The 27,212-nt window shown below is 49.0% G+C and overlaps 1 protein-coding gene and 1 non-coding gene across 2 annotated transcripts in view; one reads left to right on the top strand and one right to left on the bottom strand.

Moving 5' to 3' along the window:
• Window positions 1-27,212, top strand: part of LOC119185356 (uncharacterized) — a 195,927-nt gene that overhangs the window by 94,706 nt on the left and 74,009 nt on the right. The window lies entirely within an intron of this gene.
• Window positions 1,912-1,995, bottom strand: TRNAL-UAA (transfer RNA leucine (anticodon UAA)). The gene has a single exon. It is a non-coding gene; the product is annotated as a tRNA-Leu (tRNA).

The raw sequence follows: 27,212 nt of genomic DNA, 5'->3' as shown, positions 1-27,212 counted from the left end.
GCCTAAATGCCTATAAGTACCTGTATATGTCTATATTTAACATTGTTGCCTACCTGAACATTATTTAACCTCAAATTTTGCTTTCGAGTGCAGCTGCAGACCGGTATTCATGTTACCGGGCAAAATTCAGCGTTCTGAACTCTTGTGAGCTGCAACCTATGCACTCCATTTCAGAAGTTCTTTTTAGCACTGTCAAGGCTACAATGCTCCTTAGCCAATAGAAAGGCGGGTTAGCCTCAGACGCATGTATTAATCCACGTCGCGTAGTCTGCTCGGCATCTCCCCGGCGTCTGGTCGCACGGCTGGGGAACATGAGGTGCTTGTGTGCAGCCACAGGATGATGGTGCGCGAACGCAAATCCGTGGAGTGTCATCAGGGGAAGGTATAGTGTAGGTAACAAGAAAAAATCAATGTCCACGTGGTTATTGATTTGCTTGTCATTTAGTTCTTAAATGGCGCTTGACCAGTTTAGTTAGAGACTGGATGTTCCTGTGTCCCCAATGAGAGTCCTTGTAACACAAGAACGTTTTATTTGGTTATTCACGAGTACCGAAACCACCATACAAGGACCTTTGCCACTCGAGCTTCGTAGGCTCCGCAAACCAAATTTATCTCCAGCCCTCTTCGGTGTCGGACCCACTCGGAACTGGAAGATCACATGACGCGACGCATCCACACGTCATGCGCACACAAGGTTGCATTCACCTGACACGCCCGAGCCAGGTGGTGGACGCACGTGGTGTTGTGTTGTTTCGGCGTTATCAGTATTTTCATACCTGTTTTTGAGGGAAAGTCCCTCCATGCGCACTCGTTTGAGAGACTGGCATGAACCACGTGTCCTTTCCATATGGTTCATGATGTTGTTGTTGATGTTGTTGCTGGTGGTGGAAAACATTTATCAATATATTTACAGAGAGAAGTATGGATGGGGCGAGTCTGAAGGGCCCGCCTTTCACAAACAGTTTAGGAGGGATCCTTATTCCGGGTATCCCTTCAGTTGCCGCGGCGGCTCTAGCCACCAATGCCTGTTGGACTTGGAGGTCAGAGCAGCCGAGCAGGACAGCTTCCCAGTCCTCTCGGGTCGGGCGGGTAGGTGGGATTTAAGGGGCATGACCACACCACGTGATGTATGTGTCACAAAACTCCTCCGCACAGTGCGGGCATGCGCCCAAGATGGCTGAATGCGAATTCTTCAGTACGGCCGGGCATGGTGCAGTATTGGTGAAGAGGTGGAGAAGCCAGAGCTCCTCCGCCCTGGTGAGGCCTTTGCAGATAGGGGGATAGAGACCATGAGAAGATTGATAGAAATGATCGCTCTGGCGTGGCCCCATGAGATGAAGGGCAAGTGGTGTTCAGTCCGACATTCCACCTCTTTCCGGGGCGCGTAGCATTATAAATCTTGGCAGACGAGATCACGTATACATCTTGTGCAGTGAAGTGAAACCTATAACGTCCCACTCCGTGCTAAGTAGCTCATTAATGGAAGTTGTCTAGTTGTTGTTCGCGTCTACCGGTTGGCAGTGCAGTGGCATTTATAATATGCCCGCTAATAAAAATATTCACTGGTAATTTACACATGTCTCACTATAAATCAACTTTTAAATTTTGTTTTATCTACTCCAAAATACAGTTCTCACTGGTCCAAAAATTACTGCAAATCGTACACTGGCTGGATTCCCACTGCACATAAAATGAAATACGTAAACTATTTATTATGATGTTATGTTCCTACAATACCTAATATTTTACCTGAATATCTGGAATTTCCTGAGAATGCAAATAAATATTTCGAAATGTCCACTTATTCAATAAATGGAGGGTATTTTATATTTAGAGCCTAATTGAAGAAATCGAAGCTACCGCAGGCACGCGTGAAAAAAAAAAGTTAAAAAACTTTAAGAAAAAAAAGTGTGTCAGAAGTGGGGTTCGAACCCACGCCCTCTCACGAGGACCAGAGCTTAAATCTGGCGCCTTAGACCACTCGGCCATCCTGACGAGCGCGGCGCTGTCGCCCTTGCGGTTTTACGTCGAAGCTGTACACCTTCGCCGCGCAACGGTTCCGTTTATTTTGTTGCTTTATTACTTTCGCTGACGCATATATATATATATATATATATATATATATATATATATATATATATATATATATATATATATATATATATATATATATATATATATAGCTCAGCTCTGAAAAACGGAGGAAACGTCAAAAAGCGTCAAAGCAGTGAAGACGAGGAAACTTGGAATTGGCAAAAGTCGGATGTATGCACTAAGGGACAAAGAAGGCAAAATAACTACCAATATGGATAGGATAGTTAAAATAGCGGAGGAGTTTTACAAAGATCTGTACAGTAGCCGAGGCAACCACGACCTTAATACTATAAGAACTAGCAGTAACCCAGATGACACCCCACCAGTAATGATAGAAGAAGTCAGACAAGCTTTGGAGAGCATGCAAAGAGGCAAAGCTGCTGGTGAGGATCAGGTAACATCATGTCTGCTGAAAGATGAGAACAGATTGTGTTAGAAAAACTAGCCACCCTGTTTACGAGGTGTCTCCTGACGGGAAGAGTACCAGAGTCTTGGAAGAACGCTAACATCATCTTAATACATAAGAAAGGAGATGACAAGGACTTGAAGAATTACAGGCCGATCAGCTTGCTCTCTGTAGTATACAAGCTATTTACAAAGCTAATTGCTAACAGAGTAAATAAAACATTAGAATTCAATCAACCAAAGGAACAAGCAGGATTTTGAACAGGCTACTCAACAATTGACCACATTCATACTATCAATCAGGTAATAGAGAAATGCTCAGAGTATAACCAACCACTATACATAGCCTTCATAGATTACGAAAAGGCGTTTCATTCAGTGGAAATATCAGCCGTCATGCAGACACTGCGCAATCAGGGCATAGATGAAGTATATATAAACATTCTGGAAGAAATCTACAGGGGATCAACTGCTACCATAGTGCTTCATAAAGAAAGCAACAGAATACCAATCAAGAAGGGTGTAAGGCAGGGGGAAACAATCTCACAAATGCTATTTACCGCGTGCTTACAGGAGGTTTTCAGAAGCCTAGAATGGCAACAGTTAGGGATAAGAGTTAATGGAGAATACCCTAGTAACCTGCGCTTCGCCGATGACATTGCATCACTGAGTAACTCAGGGGACGAATTGCAACTCATGATTACGGAGTTAGACAAGGAGAGCAGAAAGGTGGGTCTTAAAATAATCTGCAGAAAACGAAAGTAATGTACAACAACCTCGGAAAGGTGCAGCGCTTTGAGATGGGTAATAGTGCACTTGAAGTTGTAAAAGACTATGTCTACTTAGGGCAGGTAATAACCGCAGAGCTGAACCACGAGATTGAAGTAACTAGAAGAATAAGAATGGGGTGGAGCACATTCAGCAAGCACTCTCAAATTATGACAGGTAGATTGCCACTATCCCTCAAGAGGAAGGTATATAACAGCTGTATCTTGGCGGTACGGAGCAGAAACCTGGAGACTTACAAAGAGGGTTCAGCTTAAATTGAGGACGACGCAGCGAGCAATGGAAAGAAAAATGGTAGGTGTAACCTTAAGAGAGAAGAAGAGAGCAGAGTGGATTAGGGGACAAACGGGGGCTAAGGATATTATAGTTGAAATAAAGAAGAAGAAATGGACATGGGCCAGGCATGTAGCGCGTAGACAGGATAACCGCTGGTCATTAAGGGTAACTAACTGGATTCCCAGAGAAGGGAAGCGGGTTAGGGGGAGACAGAAGGTCAGGTGGGCAGATGAGATTAAGAAGTTTGCGGGTATAAATTGGCAGCAGCAAGCACAGGACCGCGTTAACTGGCGGAACATGGGAGAGGCCTTTGTCCTGCAAGGGACGTAGTCAGGCTGATGATATATATATATATATATATATATATATATATATATATATATATATATATATATATATATATATATATATATATATATATATATATATATATATATATATATATTTAATAAGGGAAAGAAGTGTATACCTTACAATAATAATGAGATCTAACAGACAGTAATGCCAAGGAATGTACAGGGGAAGTTATTAGAACAAATGGAAAGTAAATAAAAAGAAAGAAAAGTGGATGAAAAAATAACCAGCCGTGAGCAGGAATCGAACCTACGACCTTCGAATAACGCGATCGATGCTCTAATCACTGAGCTATCACAGCGGCCTTCCCTCCATGCACTTTTTTTGAGGTTATATGCGAGTCACTCCTACTTCTAAATTCACATATAAACCCAAAAAAAAAGTGGATGGAGGGAAGGCCGCTGTGATAGCTCAGTGGTTAGAGCATCGAGCGCGTTATTCGAAGGTCGTAGGTTCGATTCCTGCTCAGGGCTGGTTATTTTTTCATCCACTTTTCTTTCTCCTTTCTTCTTATTTACATTCCATTGGTTCTAATGTACCCCTGTACATTCCTTGGCATTACTGTCTGTAAGATCTCATATATATATATATATATATATATATATATATATATATTCAGCAGGAAGTTCAAGGGGTCTGGTACGTATAAAGAACACAAGCGAGTACACGTACGAAAGAGCAATACTTTTATGCCAACGTTTCAGCCGTGGCACGGCCTTCGTCTTTCGTACGTGTACTCGCTTGTGTTCTATATATATATATATATATATATATATTGTTACGGAGCTCGCAAACACACGGAAGAGAGGAATGAGCGTATTTCCTATATTTACATGCCAAAGTGACGCTTCAGAGCTGCCAGTCTCTCGCGCGGCGAGTCCACTTCTTTTTCATCGAACTGTTGTCCACGACGGTAGAGCCATGCCCACTGCCTCGTAATATCACCCCCGGCGAACAAAGCGCCGTCACGGCGCCCCTAAGTCAATCAGGACTGGCAGTATAGTAGGGCTTTAGGCGCGACACATGAACAACATCAGTAGATGGTGTAGCAGAGGATGAGTGCGGTTGAACGGGAGTGATGAGGTAGTCGACGTCGGTGACCTTGCGGAGAACTTTGTAGGGTCCTGTGTATCGTGGGAGGAGCTTCTCGCACAAACCTTCACGTCGATACGGCGTCCAGAGTAGGACAAGAGAGTCATCAGGGTAGTCAACGTCGCGGTGCGAGTCATCGTAGCGGACTTTTTGTGCGGCCTGAGAAGCACTGAGCCGAGTGTGCGCGATTTGGCGAGCGACGCGGGCTCGAGAAGCAGCGTCCTGCGCATACAGCGTTGGTTGGATAGTAGCAGAAGGAAGGAGTGTGTCGAATGGCAACGCAGGGTTGCAGCCGTACAAAAGAAAGAATGGAGAGTAGCCGGCGGTGTCATGTCTTGACGAATTATATGCAAATGTAACGTAGGGGAGCATTGCGTCCCAGTCACGGTGGTCAGCAGAGACGTACATAGACAACATGTCTGTAAGAGTTCGGTTGAGACGCTCCGTGAGACCGTTAGTCTGGGGATGGTAGGCAGTAGTAAGGTGATGTTCGGTAGAGCAGCTCCGGAGGATTTCGTCGATAACTTTTGCGAGGAAGCAGCGGCCCCGATCCGTCAAAAGCTGGCGCGGAGCTCCATGCCGCAGAATGACGTCATTTAGGAGAAAGTCTGCGACGTCTGTAGCGCAGCTAGTTGGCAATGCACGAGTTATCGCGTATCTGGTCGCATAGTCGGTTGCGAAGGACATATTGACGGAGAGAAGGGTCGGAATGTCCTGAAGATACTCGCTGAATGACCTTCTTGAGGGTTGCGTCCCGGCGCTGCTCTGTGCCGATGTCGTGCAAATCAGATATGGCGAGCACACAAGAATCGCCTTCATGGACAGCGAGGCTAGCAGGGTCCACCGGATAACGCGAGAGACAATCAGCATCTTGGTGCAACCTGCCCGACTTATAAATTACGTCGAAGTTATACTCCTGGAGACGTAGAGCCCAGCGACCTAGGCGACCAGTTGGGTCCTTGAGCGACGACAGCCAACACAGAGCGTGGTGGTCCGTAATAACTGAAAACTCGCGGCCATACAAGTAGGGGCGAAATTTCGCTACAGCCCAGACCAACGCAAGACACTCGCGCTCTGTTATCGAATAGTTTCGCTCAGATGTGGAGAGAAGGCGGCTGGCATACGCAATAACACGCGTTTGGCCTCCCTGGTGTTGAGCGAGGACGGCGCCGATTCCGTGAGCACTGGCGTCTGTGCGTACTTCAGTCGTCGCAGACGGGTCAAAGTGAGCCAGTATTGGTGGTGAAATGAGCAGGTCGATCAGCGTGGAAAACGCAGCTGCTTGGTCTTGGCCCCACGAGAAGGGCACGTTCTTTTTGAGAAGATCAGTTAGTGGTCGTGCAATTGTAGCGAAATCGCGTATAAAGCGGCGGAAGTACGAGCATAAGCCCACAAAACTCCGAACATCTTTGGTTGAAGAAGGCAGAGGGAAATTCTTGACAGCGCTAATCTTGTCAGGGTCAGGTCGGACGCCAGCAGCACTTACAAGATGACCAAGGATCGTGATTTGTTGTCGGCCGAAATTGCACTTTTTCGAGTTCAGCTGGAGTCCTGCTCGACGAAAAACGGCTAAAATGGTCGACAAACGAGTTAAGTGAGTTTCAAATGTTGGGGAAAAAACAATCACATCGTCGAGGTAGCAAAGACAGATGGACCATTTATAACCACGAAGAAGAGAGTCCATCATGCGTTCGAACGTTGCCGGGGCGTTGCACAGCCCAAAAGGCATAACCTTGAACTGATAAAGGCCGTCCGGTGTGATGAAGGCAGTCTTTTCTCGGTCTAAGTCGTCGACAGAAATTTGCCAGTAGCCCGAACGCAGATCAATAGATGAGAAGTATCGCGCGCCATGAAGGCAATCAAGGGCGTCGTCGATTCGTGGCAGCGGATATACGTCTTTGCGGGTTATCTTGTTCAAGGCACGGTAGTCAACGCAAAATCTCCAGCTGCCATCCTTCTTTTTCACTAAAACAACAGGTGACGCCCATGGACTTGAAGAGGCCTCTATGACTCCTTTGGAGAGCATTTTCTCGACTTCTCGTTGTATGACCTGGCGTTCGGACTGGGAAACACGATACGGTCGCCGTCTAACAGGATTAGCATCGCCGGTATGTATTTGATGACGCACGAAGGACGTTTGCCCTAAAGGGCGGTCATCGAAGTCGAAAATATCTCGGTAGGTAGTCAGAACGTGGTGAAGTTGCGCCAACTGACAGGGCAGAAGATCAGGGGCGATCATCATCGTGATTTCGTCGCTAGGTGCGTTTGCTCGGCTGGCTGCAGTAGGGGACGAACAGTCTTCAGGGTCCAATGCCACGATGCTACATGCATCAAGTGGGGAAACGTGGGCTAACGAAATGCCTTGCGGGAGAACTTGGGTCGAACTACTGAAGTTAAGGAGCGGAAGCTGAACGTAGTTGTCCACAATAGTCACGATTGTATGCGGCACAGCAACACTTCGAGCCAAGAGCACATCCACCAATGGAGACACTATGTAGTCACCGTCAGGAAGAGCTGGTGATATCGTTAAGGCAACACACGTGGTGGCTTGCGGTGACAGCCGAACATAATCAACAGCGCACAAGCGGTGTGACGGTGAGGACGGCACAGGTCCAAGTCGAGGCAGTTCAAGTTGAAGAACGCCGGTTGCACAGTCGATGAGAGCAGCATGGGTGGACAAGAAATCTAAACCAAGAATTAGGTCATTTGGGCACTGCTCAATAACTGCAAAGAGAACAGATGTGGGGTGATCGGCGATAGTGATGCGTGCTGTGCACATTCCTGTGATGGCAAGACTTCTTCCGTCGGCGACACGAATAACGCCAGGGGCAGCCGGTGTGAGCACTTTCTTCAGGCGGCGACGAAGTCGGGCACTCATCACAGAAATATGCGCCCCAGTGTCAACAAGTGCAGAAACAGTCAGGCCGTCAACGTCGACGTCGATCAAATTTCGTCGTGTCGGCAGTACAAGGAGAGGATTTGAGGTCGGTACCGAGGATGCAGCTTCACCTCCAAGAGCTGCACCGCTTAGTTTCCCTGGTGAGAATTGAGCGGGGAGGTCGGGCGTCGTCGTAGAGGAGAAGGGGACGACGGGCGACGTCCTGGCGGCGAACGAGACTGGTGACGTCGAGGCGACGGTGAGCGGCTGTGCTGCGTATCAGGGGCATCGCAGGCGTAGGAATCGACGGGCAGAGGCCGGCGGTAGTTGTCGGCGATCGGCTCAGGAGGTTGGAAACGACGGTAGCTATCGGTGCGGCGAGCAGTGTTATACTGGTTTCGGGACGAAGACCAATGGTTGTGGCAATACCGTGCGACGTGACCTATGCGGCGGCAGTTAAAGCAGATCGGCCGATCATCCGCAGTTCTCCATTCGGCCGGATTGCGAGAGCGTGGATAAGACCTTTCTTGGGGTGGTGACCTGGGGCGAGGCGGCGACCTTGAACGGAAGCCAATTGGTCGAGACTGAGCAACGGCGCAGACATCGAAGCCCAAATTGCTCAGTTCTTCCCGCACAATCGACTGTACCAAGCAAACCTGAGGTACTTGCAAATCGACGTGGCCGTTGGCGGGAAGAGTAGGTGTAATTGCTTCGATTTCCCGCCGGACAATTCGCGTAATTTCAGACGCTGGTGAAGACTGCCGATGGGAGGACAGTCCATCTTCGCAGGAGGACGTCGCTGCGGTGTTCGGCAGTCGAGTAAATGATCTTGAAATCCGCCTGCTTTTGGCCAGTTCAAAACGCCGGCATTCCTCAATAATTTCGTCGACGGTCGCACAGTTCCGGCACATTAGCAGGTTGAACGCGTCGTCCGCTATGCCCTTGAGGACGTGGCCAACCTTGTCAGACTCCGACATGTCGTTGTCAACTTTACGACATAGAGCCAGCACGTCCTGTATATATGAGATATACGGCTCTGTGGACGTCTGAGCACGTATAGACAACTCCTTCTTTGCAGCCGCCTTTCGACCGATGGGCTTCCCAAATAAGTCGCGAAGCTTTTCCTTGAAGGTGTCCCAACTGCCGATCTCCTCCTCATGGTTCTCGTACCAGACTTTGGCCGTGCCTTTCAGGTAAAACAGCACATTGGCCAGCATAAGAGTCGGATCATACCGGTTGAGAGCACTGGTGCGTTCGTAGTCGGCTATCCAGTCGTCGACATCAACTTGGTCCGTACCGCAGAACGTTCCAGGATGCTTCGGATGCGTCAGCACGTACGTGGGTGGGGGTGGGGCCAGTGGAGGCGTTGCCGTGGATGGTGCGGGCGTCGCCGAAGCCGATGGAGAGGTGGCCGTGGGATCAGTCCCGTGTTCCATCACGGAAACTCCGATTTGACGACCACTGCGGAGCTCCGTTGTATGGCGCTTCGTTACCCAGCACTCCCACCAATTTGTTACGGAGCTCGCAAACACACGGAAGAGAGGAATGAGCGTATTTCCTATATTTACATGCCAAAGTGACGCTTCAGAGCTGCCAGTCTCTCGCGCGGCGAGTCCACTTCTTTTTCATCGAACTGTTGTCCACGACGGTAGAGCCATGCCCACTGCCTCGTAATAATATATATATATGAGCTGTTGTCATCCTTATCGAATTTCGAAGAACCCCTGTAGCACGGCAGAATATGGTTTCGAAATTTCGTACGTACGATAAGTTGGCGTACTAAGTGATGATGATGAAACCGCGCAATGGTGCTGACGTTCATTTCAACGAAAGACTGCAGACAAGCTACGTGTGCTATCAGGCAGAACTTTAAGAGCGACGGGGGCGAACGACGGCGTGGTTTAGGCCGCTCTCGTTTTCTCCTAGAAAAGCTTCGAACTTGGCGCGTCACCGCGTTCATCCCTTTGCTTCCAAGTGGTTGCATCGCCGAAGCCAGGCTACGCGCTTCGGCTGTGTTTACTATACGTGCACGCACAAGCAAGGCAGCGAAATGGCAGCCTCGTAGTCCTCCTCGCTCTTTTCCTCAGAGCAGCGACGGACGGCGCTCGTACTATGCTGTGCTTTCCTGACGCGCACTCTCATGCCTGGCCGCACGTCGCGCTGTCCACCAGCAAAACAAAACAATGAAGAGCGAGCGAAACGCGGATGCGTGTGTGCGCGCGGCGTGGTGTTTCGTCGAGGTGCCGCGCGCAAGCCATGCGTGTCGGACAAGGCCAAGGCCCCGTCTCGTTCGCCCGGTGCTGGCCACCTGTCAAGGAGACGCCGAGCGTCTTCCGACAGCGCATTTATTCTCGGGTCTATAGCCTCGTACACATTTATGCAACCAACCCGGTACCGAGGAGGGAGTCTCTAGGGGAATTCGCGACCATTAATAATGACACGTGGTTACAAACGCCAAATAACACGGCGAGATGGTGACGCGAGAGCTTTCTCCATACCGCGCGTGACGAACGAAACGTATACCTGCATCTCAAGGGTTGTCTTAACCAAAGGTTAACGCTCTGCCGACCTTCCGTGGGAAGCCGATTTAAGGCCAGCAGCGTGCGATGGTGGAAAATAATAAATTCCTGCTTTTTCAGGAACGCATATCGTAGTGCGCTCCTGGCGCTAAACATAACCGGCCGCCAAGCGAAAACACAGGAGGGGGCAACTTATCCGTCTTTTGCGAGCTCGTTCAGTGACCCCTGCGCGGAAAACGGAGGCACCTGATACTTCTGCTCTGGGACACGACGGCGAGGAAGACGCATGAGTGATATGCGGGGACCGTTCGCACCTTTCGGAGTTAGCAGCAGCATTACTTCAAAGCAAGAAAGTAAGTGATCTTCCGCTTTAGCTTAGCCTGTAAGCGCCAAGCGATGTTAGGGAGGCGCAAAGAAGAGGCCGGTTTTTCACGTATCGTCAACGCCTGCGAATTTGATCGATCTCTTTGGCACGCGAGGCCAACACCAGAAGAGCAATAACGTTTTTTACCCCTACTCCCTGGCTTTTTATTTCTGCTGCTTATTCGTCGGTGGCGCGTAGGGACCGGAAACGTTCTGCGTGCCTTTAAACTCCCACCATTTTTTTTTTTGTCCTGTTCTCCCTTTCGTGAAAGTCCCACACGCTCGCCGCCGAAGCTGACACAATGCCACACTGCATCACGGCCGCCGCAGCACCGCGCTCGTGTTCCGCATCCCGGGGACGCGTACCGTTGCGCCTTCCGCGTCCGGCACAGTACGAATGCACACAAACCGGGGAGGGGGGTTGTTGCGCCTGTCAAGCGAAAGACACGCAGACGCGCCGACATCAACTCCCCAACGCCTTGGACGGCGCCCGCCAGCCAATGCTCTTCCTTCTCGCTAACCGGTCTTTTCTTTCTTATTCCTCGTTAATTTTTGTTGTCACCTCGTATCTAGCGGAGGCCCTTACGATGGGCATAGCCCGAGCAAGGTACGCACATGTCGCTCACGGGCCCTCAAACCACGCCGTGGTCAATTGGAAGTGGCTGGTATAGTACAGCAGTATATAGACGTATATGACAACGAAGATGGTGGCAGCGGGGAAGTGAACGGGTCCCGCGTTCCCATTTTTTCTTTCCATCGTCGAAAGGCCTAGCTCCTCCCTTGTCATTTTTTTTTTTCTTTCCACTGCACAACACGCCTTAGGTCCGTCAGTTTTTCTTTCCCTCAGTCGTCATCCGGCTGGTAACAATCTGCGGGAACATCTCGTAGTAGGAGCTTCTGCATCGACCGTGGCCTCTGATTTCCGCTTTTCGACCCCCTCCTAGGCGCTCAACCCTCTCTGGCGCCGCATGGACTGACAGGGGGTGGTTGCCGCTTCACGCTCGTCCGCCTCCTCTTGGCACCCTTTGCAGTTTATGCGGACTATTCGCTTCTGCGTGTATGCGAAGTCGTTTGTCGTTTCTTTCTACATATGCGCCCTGTTGATGTTTGATTTCCTTCACCCTCTCACTTTGCCGCAAAAGTCTCGCCTGTGTATTTCTCTCACTGCTGGCGCATACCACTTGCCGTCATATCTTTGCTTCGTCCAGCTTTCGAATCTAGACGTTCAGATGTCCTTTCTCTTTCTATCTTCATTAACGTCCTCGCTCGTTATGCACACTGACGCGCACCTTCACTTTTGGTTTCGTCGAGGCGTTGCGAACGCCGCTGCACAGCTATACACACTTATATTTATTCCTCCATGTTTTCATGCATCACTTAACCCCACGCATAGCGTTTCTTTCTGGTTTCGCTTTCCTTATTTTAAAGACGGTATAAATAGTCTTTCTTTCTTGGTCACTTTCAACGGAACACTTTTGGTCTGTTTGTCCACCGTTAACGGTACCCAAACCACACCAAACAGTACCCTAACCAGCGGGCCCATTCACAGAACCCACCAATATTGCTGAAGTTTTAGCGTTGTTACTTGTGCGATTATCAATTGAAAAGTGATTATTGCGCATATCTGAAGCACCATAACAACACGTCAATATTCCGTATGTGTGCCTTTATAATAAAAAAAAGGCATCCATAAGCAATTCTAAGGAGCGTAGCGTTTATCACGCTGCGCTGATAATGCAACGCTTGCACGAGAAGGCAAGTGTTGTCAACGCTTTTGTTAAGACGACATGGTGGCGGCACCTACCCGTCGCCTTGCGTTCTACACCTTATCGCCCTCTAGACGCGCGCGCACGTCGCGCGATTCGTTTTCCAAGATAACTGTCAGATAGCGCTCATGTCTCACGTGTGAGGTGACTTGATGTGCTCGTTCACCTCCGCTGCACGCTCGAGGCACTCTGACGCAGTGCCTCCAGAATACCATTCACCGATTTTCTTGCGTAAATCATCAAATCAACGCTTTGTTAACTCTTTCCAGACGCAAGACTATCGTCTTTCGACAACATTTGCAGTGTACCATGCAGATAAGGGGCCAATTTTTTATCCAGTGGCCGTGGTTGTGAGCTGTACCCGTCTATTTTCCAAAAGTTTCTAACGATTTAGAAGAACTTGGTACTTTACTATGGGAAAGGAAAAAAGCTGATCCGTGGGTCTCACATGTCACACGAAACGTTCACTATTTTTTATTGTCAACGATTTAGAGTACGTGGTACTCTACTATGGGAGAGCAAAACGCCGTCCCGTGGGTATCGACTTTCAGCTATATGTCCTTGAGCGTTAGTCTGGTTTCCTTCCTCATGCCCAAATAGTTTTGGTTTGGTCATAACATAGATTCACAATTAAATCACGGCTTGTACTTCGCAAACTAAATAGTCTCAGTAAATTTCGTTTTAAGCGATGACAATATTGTTCGACAGCACATATTGTTATCAATGGTAACGACGATCTTTTAAACACTAATGTGCGTAGTTACCATATTCACCGAGAAACCGTACTTGCCGCTTGAGCGGAAACCACCAGCTAGCGCGAATCTTCCACAGAAGGGATGGCACGCTGGCAAGCGATTTGACGGCAACTCCTCTTTTAGATTCTTATTTACCCACCCCTTACAGGGTAGCCAACCGGATCTTCTACTAGGTTAACATCCCTGTCTCTTCCCTTTATTCTCTTACTCTCTCTCTCTCTGCTTTCGCTAAATCGGGAGCTCCTGTTTCTGACTGAGTAGTTCGTCAGCGCATTTATATATTTAGTCCCCTTTCTGTGGCTGCGAGCTGTACTGTATGCGCCAAAAGCAGCGTCTGAACTGAGGTGTGCGTGGAGCGACGCCACTACGCTAGAATTCTGTTCTTCACTTGATGCGCCACGTGACGTCAAGTCAGTGCTGCGCGCAAATTTCGAGTCAGCGCTACCTTGACACGTCCGTTGTGCTGCTTCGTGGACAGCGCAGTATACAGTTTTCATTATTTTTTATTTTTTCGAATTTCGCCTCGATCTCAGCGCACGCGTCACAATCTTTTTCATTACTTGTTTTTCTTTGCTTACTCTGCTCGGCTTCATTTTAGCCCCCCAGTGGGTGGAAGTAAAAATGGTGCTGTCTTCATTGTCACTTCCCGCTGATTCGGTGTATCGAACACTGTAACCATTTTTTGTTATTTCTTCTTGATCGCTGCTTCATATTCTCAGCCTGCTCGGGCGGACTGTTGTCTCGTATTGAATCTGTGTTCGCTTGTCCGTCTTCCTGAAGGCTATAGAGCGAAAAGGTTGTCATCTTCATTTTCCGAGTGAGAGTAAGCGTGCATACGCGTCCACCTGATGTCCATCCGATCGATAAATATACACCGACAGAGTCGTGAGCCGCACTCTTCTGACGATTCGCGACCTCCCCGAGTTATTGAAAAATGCACAAAGTGCGGCTACCTCTATAGCGTGAGTTAAGGCGAGCTATTCTTCTTTCGGCGCTGACGCCACCATCGCGTGCGAACTTGCGCCTAGCGACAATAAGCACGTCTAGCGCCAAGACGGACGCGTGACGTCGTGACAGGATGTCATGCAGCTGTTCTCTGAAGCCATCTCGTTTTCGAGAAATCACGCTGTCCCCCTACATCGTTGAGTGACGGCCGCGTCTTTGACCGCCTCCAAGAACGACCTCTGGTCTCGATGTGTTTGCACCCTTGTGTGCCTTGTCTGCGCGTGCACGCGGTGCGCAGCTGCTTACGCAAGCGAACGCGCAACTCTTGCAGTTGTTTATAGGCCATATGCTTAATTTTTCTGTTGTGTCTAAGCTAATTTGCCTGTACGAGTAGTTAATTTGCCTGTACGAGTAGCCACCACGGAATGAATTGATATATTCGTTACTTCCTTTTTATAGTTTTTTTCTAGAGATTATGCACTCGTGTTTGACGCTTGCTTTGCATTAATGTTTGAACATTCCCGGCCTAGGACACCGTAGCGTGGGTGCAATGTATTTACACTCTAATGAAATTGCACCAGCTCTAATTTGTTCTCAGCAGAGTGCATTCTAACATGGCGACACGTGGCCATCGTCGTCGTCGTCTTCCGTGTCCACAGTCACCGATGCTTCTTATGGACGCCACTGTTTTCTTTCAGCCATCTAAAGTGTACCGCGAAAGTGTGAAATGGAAACGCCCGGCCCCTGCGTGATGCTGCGATCGCCGGTGTTCACTGTCTGCAACTCTTCCGAGTATAAACCCACACACCACGAATGCTGGTATACGCACGGCCAACGCTGGTTGTTTGTGCCCATTTGTGACAGACTTTAGGCCAGTAAATAGCCTTCACATAGGCAACATATCTATATCTACGGCCATTTAGGATGGAAATGTCTGCTCAGAGATGCTGTGAGCAAGCAACGCTGCAATAATCTCTATGAAAAACGTTTCTGTTTTGGCAGTGTGGGAAACAAGCACTAAGTGATTCGTGGACATCAATACGTATGATGAAATAGACATTCAATTCTTTGTTGTCATCTAAAGAAAAAGTTGAAGTACGCTTGAGCTTTGCCTTCAAGAGCAGCGAGAACGCGATATCGTGTAATTGGACCCCGTTCGTATCGCTTCTTAATCGCTAGAACGTCTCCACTTCTGATCGTGCCACGAGAAAGTGAACATCTGCGCGAGTTAGGTTTGCAGTTTAAAACTATCCTAGAATGCCTACTGCAAATCCAGTCGAGAAATGTGCATTATACCACGATTCTTCCATTTAAAAATTAGCGACGTTCTCGCTATGCGCCCGTAAGACAACACTCGCATCTACGCAGCTGCTCACTTTGTTGAAACTTTCGGTGCGGCTTCTGATGATAACTATTATTAGATATGTCTGGGCGCTTTGTTATGGGCTGCCTTTCAAACCATTCACTCGCAGTGCAATCAACATGTTCTGGTGCCTGGAAGGTTCCTACCACTCAATAATACATGCGTTAAGGAGACTCCCCACTCGATATGACATACGTATAAGGCATTTTCCGAAACAGGGTCAAGCGCTGCCAATATCTAATACGCTTTCCCTACAAAGTGAATACGAAAACACTACTTGTTGAAGCCTGGTTAAGCAGCAAAGACATCTCTGTATCTTCAGTCATTATTCGCCTTTGTGAAGTTCCAGAAACTATAAAACGCTGTTTCATTACTGTAAGGATGACATCATGTTTTGGGATATTCTACAAAGGGCTTGAAAAAATAACTTGATTCCAATTCTTATAGTGCACGTCATTTAGTTCCACCCAAAAGCAATTCTATGCCTGTCAACATGCCCTAATGGGTATGCACAATTTTACGGAAATCTCGGATGCTAGATAGGCTTGCAGTACCAACGGTATCATCGTGGTCACATTTCATACAAATGCCTATGCAGCTAAGACTTTTGTTATTAACCACAATTAAAGCTGAACTGGTAGCTACTATTCATATATGCACTGCTCTTTCGCCCTTCTAGAACACACTGTTATTTGAAACTTCTTTATGGGTAACGCTTGTTGCACTCTTGTGCAGGAAGCCTTGAGTATTTCGTTCACTATGTATACGTCAACCAGGTTTATAATGGCAGCCATGGAAGCAGGAAAAAGTTAGCGTGGCTCCTTGGTGTATAATATAGCACACCCGCTTAGCGTACAGAAGACCTGGGTGTGAACCAAGTAATAATTGTTCGTTTATCTGCATCGATGCCTATTTTTCACTGTCAAACAACGGCGCCGACAGCGACGCCGAAAGTGAATTTTTTGCGAAACGAGCTCTTGAACTCTATATTGCGTTAAAAGTGTAGGTATTCTGCTCACATGCGTAGCAATAGGCTAGCGAACACGAAGTGGTCACAAGCATTTGCCGAACATGGACTCCGGGCAAGGGATATAATGAACGACCCGGCAGCAATGGCACATACACAGGAACAGAAAGCTGCAGCTTAATTTGAAACAATCGGTTTAGAAAACTGCCATATGACGGCGTTTTTCAAACTTGTCTGTGATAACTGTACATCGATTGCATGCCTCTCTTCTCACCTCTTGAACCGCTGTCCCATGTACATGTTTTTATATGTTACGTACGAGTGCCTTCGTGAAAACGGAAGGGGGGTGGCAGTTACGCAAACACGTTGAGGGATTATCTGCCGCCCTAGCATAGCCCGTTATCAAGACGAATCTCAACGCACCACCCGGCCATGAACCGCACTTACCTAACAGAAGTTTTGTAAACCTGACCCGAAATTATTACCTCCCATGTTGATTTGTTTATTCGCCCCCATTCAGCAGCTCGGGAGCAAGGCAGCTCGGAGATGGGCGCCTCTTGTGTGTAGTAAACGGTTTGTTGAAGCTCACGATTCCTGAGGGATGGGACGCGTAATTGTCGTGTGGCCAGAACGGCTGCTGTCAGGTTGCGGAGCAACCCGACCATTACACGACGTGGAGGAACCAATTGCTTGCTACCCGCCACCGACCACGTCTGGCAAACCCAGCGTGCTGGTGCGGGTTTCATTGGACCGTGTAAGTGTGGACGCGCGTTCTTGCGGGCTCCCGTATAACGGTGTAAGGATGGGACTTGGGTCGCAGGGCTGCTGGACAAATACACACACATGGTCACTGAGCAGGTACGGTCCCTGTTTGCTGTACCGTAATTGTGCGTGCCACACTCGCCCGCCGAAGTCGTGTCTAGGAAGCGCGCGTGAGGACAGCTGTAAAGGTTGAATAGTGTAGTTGGGACAGGTTCCTCGTTTCGCAAGCCATCGTTTGTCTTGGCAAAGAAAATACTATCCATAACAACTGCGCTCCCCGTGCAATAGCACAGGGCGACTTGTGCGTTCGAGATTCGTGCGGTGACACTGGATGAACGTACGTATACGAAAGTGCGTGGTTATCGTGGCGGGGATGGAAGCTAAGTTACTGCTATGGGAGGTTATCGCATTTCGCGCAGGCTTGAGATTAATTTGGGTAAGCTTGAAGTCTGCTTTGTTCCCGGTGTGGGCGTTGCCTAACATTTTGATGTGCTGACTGTTAGGCAATTGGAGAGACGATTACATACATTGTAAAAAAGGTAGCGCTGAGACCTGCAGTGAAACGGCTGAATCAGAAGCTCAAGTGCTCTCTGACTCACAACACTCACTTGGATTGCTAAAACCATATAGTGACACGCCGGAAAGACTTATCGCATGAGTGGTGGGGATGCTGAACCGGACTGGTATGGGATGCGAAGTGACTGTTGGGAATGTATTCATGTTCACTTTATACGGCACTATTCGGCCAGTGCGCGCTATCGCAGAACATAAAGCAGCGAGGTGACCAACGACTATATCGTCACTGTGTGTGCTCCGATAGCGTCGAATAAGAAATTCTCGAATGATTCGTGCCCTGTTCTTACACTGACACACTAGCTGCATTGAAGTTAAGTCTTAATGCAACAGCTATATTTATTAAATAAAGATGAGTCCATAACCACGTTAACCTTAGTCCATATATTGTTGTTAGTAACACAATAAGGCCTATGTTTTTTTTTTGTGAGGCCCATCTCTGTGAGAAGCTGTAAATCAGGATCGAGGCACCTGTATATTGTTACGGAGATTACAAATACACGGAAGATAGAAAGGAGTGTATTTGCAATATTTACAGATAGGTGTGACACCTCAGTGTTGCTAGGATCTCGCGCGCCGAATCCGCTTCTTCTTCATCGATGCGTCTACGACGGGGCGGAGCCATGCCCACTGCCTCGTAATATCACCCCCGGAGGACGAAGCGCCGTCACCGTGCCGCTAAGTCAATCAGGACTGGCAGTGTAGTAGCGTTTTAGTCGCGACACATGGACAACATCAGTAGGTGTTGTGGCCGAAGATGAAGATGCCTCAACGGGAGTGATGAGGTAGTCGACGTCAGACGTGACCTTGCGGAGAACTTTGTAGGGCCTGGTGTATCGTGGAAGGAGCTTCTCGCACAAGCCTTCACGTCGATGCGGCGTCCAAAGTAGGACGAGAGAGTCAGCAGGGTAGTCAACGTCGTGGTGCCAGTCATCGTAGCGGACTTTTTGTGAGGCCTGAGAAGCAGTGAGCCTAGTGTGCGCGATTTGGCGAGTGACGCGGGCTCGAGAAGCAACGTCCTGAGCATACACTGTTGGTTCGGTAGTATCATAAGGAAGGAGTATGTCAAATGGGAAGGCAGGGTTGCGGCCGTACAGAAGAAAGAACGGAGAATAGCCGGTGGTGTCATGCCTTGATGAATTGTACGCAAACGTAACGTAGGGGAGCATTGCGTCCCAGTCACGGTGATCAGCAGAGACGTACATGGACAACATGTCTGTAAGAGTTCGGTTGAGGCACTCTGTGAGACCGTTGGTCTGGGGATGGTAGGCAGTGGTAAGGTGATGTTCGGTATAGAAGCTACGGAGGATTTCGTCGATAACTATTGCAAGGAAGCAGCGGCCACGATCCATCAGAAGCTGGCGCGGAGCCCCATGCCGCAGAATGACGTCATTCAGTAGAAAGTCTGCAACGTCTGTAGCGCAGCTATTCGGCAAGGCACGAGTTATAGCATATCCGGTCGCATAGTCTGTTGCGACAGCGATCCATTTGTTGCCTGACACGGACGTTGGGAAAGGTCCGAGCAAGTCGAGGCCGACGCGGAAGAATGGTTCCGAGGGAATGTCGATAGGTTGGAGCAGGCCAGCCGTACGGAGAGTAGGACGTTTGCGACGCTGGCAGCGCTCGCAAGCAGCGACATATCGGCGCACAAATGTCAGGCCAAAAGAACCGTTGCCGCACGCGATAATAGGTACGTGAAAAACCTAGGTGTCCTGCCGTCGGAGCGTCATGCAGATGTTGAAGAATGGTGGCACGCAGGTGTCGGGGGATAACCAACAAAGGTCCGGGCCATCAGGCTTCATGTTGCGGTGGTACAGAATTTCGTTGCGGAGGACATACTGACGGAGCGAAGGGTCGGAATGTCCTGAAGATACTCACTCAATGACCGTCTTGAGGGTTGCGTCCCGGCGCTGCTCCGTGCCGAAGCCGCGCAAATCGGATATGGCGAGCACACAAGAATTGCTCTCATGGACGGCGAGGCTAGCAGGATCCACCGGATAACGCGAGAGACAATCGGCATCTTGGTGTAACCTGCCAGACTTATAAATTATGTCGAAGTTATACTCCTGGAGACGTAGAGCCCAGCGACCTAGGCGACCAGTTGGGTCCTTGAGCGACGACAACCAACACAGAGCGTGGTGGTCCGTAATAATTGAAAACTCCCGGCCATACAAGTAGGGGCGAAATTTCGCTACAGCCCAGACGAACGCAAGACACTCGCGCTCCGTTATCGAATAGTTTCGCTCACCTGTGGAGAGAAGGCGGCTGGCGTACGCAATAACACGCGTTTGGCCCCCTGGTGTTGAGCGAAGACGGCGCCGATGCCGTGAGCACTGGCGTCTGTGCGAACTTCAGTCGTCGCGGACGGGTCGAAATGAGCCAATATTGGTGGTGAAGTGAGCAGCTGTATCAGCGTGGAAAACGCAGCTGCTTGGTCTTGGCCCCACGAGAAGGGCGCATTCTTTTTGAGATCAGTGAGTGGTCGTGCCATTGTAGCGAAATTGCCTATAAAACGTCGCAAGTACGAGCATAAGCCTACAAAACAACGAACATATTTGGTAAAAAGAGAAGAGGAAAGTTTTTGACACCGCTAATCTTGTCAGGGTCCGGTTGGACGCCAGCAGCACTTACACGATGACCAAAGACCGTGATTTCTCGTCGGCCGAAATTGCACTTTTTTGAGTTCAGCTGGAGTCCCACTCGACGAAAAACGGCTAGAATGGTCGACAGGCGAGTTAGGTGGCTTTCTAAAGTTGGAGAAAAAACAATCACATCGTCGAGGTAGCAAAGGCAGATGGGCTTTTATAACCACGGAGGAGAGAGTCCATCATGCGTTCGAACGTTGCCGGGGCGTTGCACAGCCCAAAAGGCATAACCTTGAACTGATAAAGGCCGTCCGGTGTGACAAAGGCAGTTTTTTCGCGGTCTAAGTCGTCGACAGAAATTTGCCAATAGCCCAAACGCAGATCTATAGATGAGAAGTATCGCGCGCCAAGAAGGCAGTCAAGGGCGTCGTGGATTCGGGGCAGCGGATATACGTCTTTGCGGGCTATCTTGTTCAAGGCACGGTAGTCAACGCAAAATCTCCTACTGCCATCTTTCTTTTTGACTAAAACAACAGGTGACACCCATGGACTTGAAGAGGCCTCTATGACTCCTTTAGAGAGCATCTTCTCGACTTCTCGTTGTATGACCTGGCATTCGGACTGGGAAACACGATATGGTCGCCGTCTAACCGGACTAGCATCGCCGGTATGTATTTGATGACGCACGACGGACGTTTCACCTAAATGGCGGTCATCGATGTCAAAAATATCTCGGTAGGTGGTCAGAACGTGGTGGAGTTGCGCAGCCTGACAGGGCAGAAGATCAAAGGCAATCATCATCGTGATTTCATCGGTAGGTGCGTTTGCTCGGCTGGCTGCAATAGGGGACGAGCAGTCTTCAGGGTCTAATGCCACGATGTTACATGCATCAAGTGGGGAAACATGGCCTAACTGAATGCCTTGCGGGATAATTTGGGTAGAACTACTAAAGTTGAGAAGCGGAAGCTGAACGTAGTTGTCCACGATAGTCACGATGGTATGCGGCACAGCAACACTTTGCGCCAAAAGCACATCCACTAATGGAGACACTATGTAGTCCCCGTCAGGAAGAGCTGGTGATATCGTTAACGCCACAAACGTGGTGGGCTTCGGTGACAGCCGAACATAATCAACAGCGCCCAATCGGTGTGACGGTGAGGACGGCACAGCGAGGCAATTCAAGTTGGAGAACGCCGGTCGCACGGTCGATGAGAGCAGCATGAATGGACAAGAAATCCAATCCAAGAATCAGGTCATTGGGGCACTGCTTAATAACTGCAAAGAGAATAGATGTGGGGTGATCGGCGATTGTGATGCGTGCTGGGCACATTCCTATGATGGCAAGACTTCTTCCGTCGGTGACACGAATAATGCCAGAAGCAGCCAGTGTGAGAACTTTCTTCAGGCGGCGACAAAGTCGGGCACTCATCACAGAATTATGCGCCCCGGTGTCAATAAGTGCAGGGACAGTTAGGCCATCAACGTCTACGTTGATCAAATTTCGTCGTGTCGGCAGTACAAGGAGTGGACTTAAGGTCGGTATCAAGGATGCAGCTTCACCTCTAAGAGCTGCACCACTTCGTTTCCCTGGTGAGATTTGAGCGAGGAGGTCGGGCGTCGTCGTAGAGGAGAAGGGGAAGGCGGGCGACGTGCAGGCGGCAAACGAGACTGATGACGTCGAGGCGACGGTGAGCGGCTGTTCTGCGTATTAGGGGCATCGACGAGTGGAAGGCGGCAATAGCTGTCGGGGATCGGCGCAGGAGGCTGGAAAAGGCGGTAGCTGCCGGCGCGGCGAGCAGTGTTATACTGTGTTGGGGACGAAGACCAATGATTGCGGCAATACCGTGCGACGTGCCCTACGCGACGGCGGTTCGGCCGGTCATCCGCCGTTCGCCATACGGCCAGATTGCGAAAGCAAGGAAAAGGCCATTCCTGGGGCGGTGACCTGGGGCGAGGCGGCTACTTTTAACGGAAGCCAAATGGTCAAGACTGAGCAACGGCGCAGACATCGAAGCCCAAATTGCTTAGTTCTTCCCGCACAATCGACTGTACCAAGCAAACCTGAGGCACTTGTGAATCGACGTGGCCGTTTCTGGGAAGAGCAGGTGTAATTGCTTTGATTTCCCGCCGGACGATTCGCGTAATTTCAGACGCCGTTGAAGACTGCCGATGAGAGGTCAGTCCATCTTCGCAGGAGGACGTCGAAGCGGTGTTCGGCAGTCGAGTGAAAGATCTTGAAATACGCCTGCTTTTGGCCTGTTCAAAACGCCGGCATTCCTTAATAATTTCCTCGACGGTCGCGCAGTTCCGGCACATTAGCAGGTTGAACGCATCGTCCGCTATCCCCTTGAGGACGTGGCGGCCAACCTTATCCGACTCCAACATGTCGTTGTCGACTTTACGACATAGAGCCAGCACGTCCTGTATATATGAGATATACGGCTCTGTGGACGTCTGAGCACGTATAGACAACTCCTTTTTTGCAGCCGCCTTTCAACCGATGGGCTTACCAAATAAATCGCGAAGCTTCTCCTTGAACGTGTCCCAAATGCCGATCTTCTCATGGTTTTAGTACCAGACTTTGGCCGTGCCTTTCAAATAAATAAGCACGTTGGCCAGCATAAGAGTCGGGTCATACCGGTGGAGTGCACTGGTATGTTCGTAGTCGGCTATCCAGTCGTCAACATCAACTTCATCCGTACCGCAGAACGTTACTGGATGTTTTCGATGCGTCAGCACGTACGTGGGTGGGGGTGGGGCCGGTGGAGGCAATGCCGTAGATGGTGCAGGCGTTGCCGAGGCCGATGGAGAGGTGGTCGTGGTATCAGTCCCATGTTCCATCACGGAAACTCTGATTTGACGACCACTGCAGAGCTCCGTTGTAGTGCGTTTAGTTACCCAGCACGTCCACCAATTTGTTACGGGGATTACAAATACACGGAAGAGAGATAGGAGTGTATTTGCAATATATACAGATAGGTGTGACACCTCAGGGTTGCTAAGATCTCGCGCGCCGAATCCGCTTCTTATTCATCGATGCGTCTACGACGGGGCGGAGCCATGCCCACTGCCTCGTAATAATATGTTGCTGGCATGCCCTCGCTCCGTTTAATTTGGAGCTGATGTTGGTTCCGTCCGCGCGTACGCATTGTTGCCATTGTGCTACTCTACTTTATTCCATGCCATTTTGACACATACTTCATGAAGGAGCGCGTCCAACTCCGCTGGCTCCAGAAATGATCGGCGATTATACTTAATGCCCCTTCTGGGAGTCCCCTTAAAGACTTTCACTTAGGAAGCACCCATGATGCAGTCACGAACCGAAGCTACAAGCCTTTGCACCGGGGCTTATGGAATATGGCACCCGGCAAGGTGTGTCGCTCGCATGCCCTAGAGCAGTGCAGATTTCGCATCAATCACTGCCTCGAACCCATTGATTGAATAATATGGGGGGTTAAACGTTCCAAAACCATGATATGATTATGAGAGACGCTGTAGTGGAGGGCTCCGGAAATGTTGACCACCTTCTTTAACGTGCCCCGAAATCTTAGCACACGGCCCTACAGCATTTTCGCCACCTTTGAAAATGCAGTCACCGCAGTCGGTATTCTATCCCGCGACTTTTTTTTTTCCATCAGCCGAGTTAGCCACTAGACCACCGTGGCGGGGCGCCTCGAACCCATCCGGCATATTTTAGGCCATTACTTGCGACCATCATTTATCAGGTCAAGAGGGCAATTTTAGCGCAAGAAAACCTTTGCGACAAGTTCTCAGCAAATAAGTTTAATGACATCCTCAATATAACCTAAATGACCATACACTTCCAACCACGGCTAGACCGCGTACTGGCGCAATCGGTGTTATATCGATGGCATGAACGAACATATTGCTCAAAATGATGAAACTTATTTCGTTTAGTGAATACTACCACGGATGTCATACCTGTCATTATATGCAGACTAGAAAATGAGAAGGCGGAACTGAACACTCCAAGCACGCGAGAAGATCTAGCGGATCCGTTACGCAGTTCGCAGATGGTTACGCAGTTCTAGCGATCTAGCGGATCCGTTACACAGATGGTTACGCAGTTCAAGAACTATACATTGAACAGCATGGGTACTTTATGTTTTTGATAGAAAGAGGCCTTGGTTGTCTTAACAAGGAAGGACACTCAACAGGTAGACCTCTATGTGTTGTGCATCCACTTATCGGTCATTCTACTACTGTATGAATATACGATTGTAAAAGACACTACCGGCCACAAATGCTAACTCTAAATTGATTATCATCATCATATTTCAGCAGCGAAAAACCGCATTATGAGCTCGGGATATGGAGGCTCTGCTAAACGAGGTTTCTCGTAGTTTCACTACTCAATTATATATATTTACAGTAAGCTTGATCAGAACAAAGTAGAACAACGCTTTCTCAATTCTCTTTGAGTGAACAGACAAATCATACTTCATGGGGGCTGTTCTAACTCTTACCACTTTTGAACCACTTTTGCTAATATTGAGTTTTTGTCCTTTATCTGTTCATAATTACGCCTAACTACACCTTTACATGAACATAAATACACATGCGGACAAAAGCAGAGACAGAAAAAATGACAATTTTTGCTGTTAGACGTTAATAAAAAAAAAGGCGCAACTTTTGTTAACTTGCACGTACAAGATTTTCTATCCCACACTCTGCCGCAGCCACACCAAATCACTGCTGACGCAAATAACAATGCGCATTTTAGCGTCTCCACGGCTGTAATATCTGAATTTTTGTATGATAGGTAACGTAACGTTGATCTGGTTACACAATCTACGTTTTTGCACTGTAGCAAAGAACGTCTATAACAGATACTTTCTGCTGAAGTTAGTTTTTATATTGTGATTCTGGAGCTCTGGATTACTTGTTTTAGGGGCGAAGCTCCTTAAAGCGGCACCCATTCATCCCTCGTAGTAATGCGTAGCATATCTTACGCTTTGACCTGCAAGGTGGTGCCGGTGGGAGATTTCTCTTGTCCATTGTTGAACAATAAAAAATTCGCAGCGTGCGCGTTAACGAAAAGCCGAATTTTCCTGTCTCTCATTCCCCATTAGCAGCCATTGGCATGTACATCGAGCACTATATGACAAGAAAGGTTTGCTACGTTATACTCGCTGGGCGTAACCACCTTGGTTTTAGAAATGTTTAGCGAGTGTTGGGCCGAAGTGCCATGAACACAGTGAACTAGTATATACCATGAACTCGAGGTGCTTAAAGGTGGGAAGTAGACACGAAGCGTAAGCCGTAAGAAAGTGTGCGTGTGCCACCTCTCGTTTAGTCTTTGGAATGTCCGCTGAATGGTGGTGCTTCTATATGCGGAATATATGATGAAAAGATGCGAGATGGTGGTACTTGGAGTGTTGACTAGATGGACGAACGGACACACAGACTGATGCATGAACGGGCGCATGGAAGGCTGCACGGACGGATGGACGCATGAACGGACACAGGGGCGGATGCATGAACGAACGCAGGGATGGTCGCACGGATGGATGCATGAACGGACACAGGGGCGGATGCATGAACGAACGCAGGGATGGTCGCACGGATGGATGTGCCATTCGCTCGGAGGATTTCAAGCTGGACGGTTGTGCCCTCGCGATCTCCGACTTCAGCGTAGCTCCCGCCGACTGGTTCGCCCTCCGCGGTCTCCTGATGCCGTGCAGCTCTCGCATTGTGGCACCCCGCCCTTGGACTGCTTCGACCGGATCCCCACTTTCCTATCTCCTTCTTTTTTCCTCTCGTTGGCTGGCGGCTTCTTCTCCGTCTATTTTCCTTCTATTCTTTTTATCCCTCCTTCCTTCTCCCTATATCTTTTATTCCCCATATCCCATTCCTCTGCTGACCTGTTGAGGTGTCCTCGTAAGGAGAGACAGTTACGGGTCGGCACCTTCCTTTTCTTTTCTTCTGATATAACCACTTATATTTCTAGGCGCCCCCCCCCCTTCCTTTGCTCGCTCTCTCCTTTCTCTTTCCTCTCTTCGCTCAAGTCTATTATCCCCCATTCCCCTTCCCATGTGAACCACTGCTGAGGTGTCGCACTTAGCTGCAGACAGTTGCGGGGTTCACTTTTCTTTTCTTTTCCAATTTTAAGAACCACTTCCCCCCCCCGGATGGATGTGCGGACTCACGAACAGACGCCGGCACGGATGCTCACACAAACACACACATGGACGGACGAAAGCAAGAACGAATGGACGGATGAATGCTTTGCCCCACTCTCCATTATTCACCCCGTAAATATGCTGCCATTATTTCATGGCATATTCGGTGTGGCGTTTTCGAGCGCTCTGAAGCGCTCTTAAATGTTCCCGCGCCTTCGTTCGGTAGAATTTGAGCGCTCTGACTACCTTCGTTTGGCTCTTTCAGAGCGTCGGCCTCTGACTCAGAGTGCTCCCGACAACAGCGCTGCACGGGCTGATTATTCCGGCCCGAGCCCGGCCCGGGCTCGAATGGTCTGGGCTCGGTCCGGCTCGTTTCAGCCAGTTTCATCTTCATAAACGAGGCACATGCCACTCTTGGGTTATTTTGACGGTATCTTCTTCACGCGAAAGATACTCTAGTAATGTTTTAGAACTTCTTTCAGTGTCATGACTTTGGTTGGTGCACTTCGTGTATTTCGGGTATTTACACCCGTAACACTTTTGGGAAATTATTGCAAGGTAATATATATTATATTTGTAGTCATAC

The sequence above is a fragment of the Rhipicephalus microplus genome, chromosome X, assembly GCF_043290135.1.
Source record: "Rhipicephalus microplus isolate Deutch F79 chromosome X, USDA_Rmic, whole genome shotgun sequence".
Classification (NCBI taxonomy): domain Eukaryota; kingdom Metazoa; phylum Arthropoda; class Arachnida; order Ixodida; family Ixodidae; genus Rhipicephalus; species Rhipicephalus microplus.
This window is presented reverse-complemented; position numbering and strand designations above follow the sequence as displayed.